The following is a 2604-nucleotide window of genomic DNA, read 5'->3' as shown; positions in this document are numbered from 1 at the left end:
CTTAATATTATATCGAACCATATAATTCTGATTTCTTACTATTTTTATTAAACGTATTATAATATTATTTTAGATTTAGATTATTTTTAATTTTTGATTGATTGTCTGCCTCTTAAATGAGGTAAAGTTTAGGTTCATTTAAGGTTGTTATGTTAGTCATGTGGTGGAACCGTGGAAGTTTCTCTCTTTTATAGACCACACATAGGCAGTTACAATATACAAGGACTTGTATAATAAAAAAACTGATCATACGAGTTCAAATTTTTTTTTTTTTTTTTTAATTAAGTTTAACTAACCATGTAGGAGGGCTAGAATATCACTATTATGTATGAATGTATGTAAGAGAAAACTTTAAAATCGATAAATGAATAAGTTTTTCTGTTTTCATGCTACACAAGATAAGAAATCAGATCACCTTCCCAAGCATGTCTAACATAATTATGTATGAGCAATCAATTGTGACAAGTTGGCTAATTTTTACGTATGCAGTTTAATCAGGTTATCAAGTGACCATTTTCGACCTTTTTAGTGGTCACCTCAAAACACCTTATTAGTGAGATCTAAACATGAACTAGCATATTACAACACTAACCGGAGTACTATGCTATTTTGAGATGGTTAACTAACAAATGTGAAATGCTATTTTGAGATGATTAACTGATAAATGTGACATGTATAATGTTACAGAGTAATTAAGTTGCCTAAATCAACAATTTAAACAATCTTTTGTCATGTGAAAATTAATTAATTAATTCACCAAGGGATTCGTGAAATTTTTGTGAATTGCGTTATATTCAATCTTAAGTGCATACTTCATATGTTCCATATTTATAGCCTACAAAAAAATACAATTAAAAAAATCTCATCATTACAGTATACTTTTTCTTTATTTACTGTTTTACCTTTTACTTTTTACTTATTTTTTTGTCTTATATGCAAAAGTTGGGGTTTGAAAAAATTTACCTTATTATTCTTATCTATTTATGAAAGTTGATTACGTATTAATTTAGGCCACTTACAAATAGAATACTACATCCGTCCTATATTAACAGTTCAGTCTTCTATTTTGATTTGTTTCAAATTAATAGTTTACTTTTATAAATAGATAAGAATAATAAAGTATAGTTCTTTTATGCCTTTAGATTTTATATAAAAGACAAAATGATATGTAAAAAGTAAGGCAAAACTGTAAAGTAATGAAAAACTACAGTGTAATGATGAGATCGTTTAAACAAAGTATTTTTTGTCTGTGAATTACTCCGTATTAATATGAGACGAAGTAATTAGTATAATATGAATATGAAAGAGGAAATATATTTTTGATTTTTGATATGTGCTAAAAAGGGAGGATATATAACTCGAGCAAATGAATAGAATAAAGAAGTGGATGGAGAGCGGGAATAGTAATATTGGGATCTAAAACCAAGGTAGTTTTACTGTTTAAGAGATATGTGTTGTCGAGTTCTCATTGGCTATCTCATCCTTGTCTTGTTTTGGGGGCACATATTTTTGGATCATTCAACTGGGTCAAAATGTCAAATTTTGTAAATAAATCGATTTACATTGGTGTGACGGCTAGATACAAAACACTCATGGATTACATGTGAAGGTATAAAGAACATTGGGGGGGGGGGGGGGGGGGGGGGGGGGGGATGATGATTAGGATTTGTGACTTGTAGTGTACAGATATATTTGGTATGAAACTTGATATTCATCCATTAAACTATTGTGTCAGGTGGTGGTTCGTGATCGTGTTTTCGAGTTATTTTGGATAGTTATTCAGGTAGTACTTATAGATCGTGGTGTAACGAGTGGTCGAGATCAAGTTGTAAGATTATTATAGTTGTAATGTTGGTGCAAAATCATTTTATTTAGAAAGCTATGTTTGTAAAATTAGATTGGTGATATCGGGTTATTATGACGGATGATTTATTGATTTGTAGTGCGGATTATATGATTGTGGTTTGTTGTTTCGTTTTTTTTTTATCAAAGATACTATTTTTTTTTATTAAAGATGCCGAAAAAATTAGAAAGGATTACAAAGTCATTTATTTTAACTAAGAGCGAATTAATTAGATCTGGACTTTATACAATAGATTGTAGTAAGTCTAAGACTAACAAATAATTCAGAAATTGTAACATTAAAAGAGCCATGCAAGATGTTATTAGGAAGGCGTTACAATTAGAAATGACAATAGATTAAATATGGATCAAATTATGTTTTATTCACATTCATATATATTAATCAAAGATTCATCCATATCGGCATTATGTTAATTTAATTTTAATACATCCATCCATGTTCATATCAGATGGATTATTTGAATTAATAGATATCCATTGAATAATTATTTCGTTAGATATTTCTTTTAGCTTAATACTATTAAAATTCATAGCTTTTTATAAGATTATATAAATTGTTAAAATGGTCATAACGTATATAACATGCATGCTTTGAATCACCTAAGTGACTAGCCCCTCATAACTTGTATGTATATATATAAATATATAATTCGATGACAACAGATAAACCATACAATAAATATGAAGGTCTCTAAAGGAGATGCGTTGATCGAGCTATCATTAAATATGAATGGAAATATA

This window comes from Rutidosis leptorrhynchoides, chromosome 8, assembly GCF_046630445.1.
Source record: "Rutidosis leptorrhynchoides isolate AG116_Rl617_1_P2 chromosome 8, CSIRO_AGI_Rlap_v1, whole genome shotgun sequence".
NCBI classification, from domain to species: domain Eukaryota; kingdom Viridiplantae; phylum Streptophyta; class Magnoliopsida; order Asterales; family Asteraceae; genus Rutidosis; species Rutidosis leptorrhynchoides.
This window is presented reverse-complemented; position numbering follows the sequence as displayed.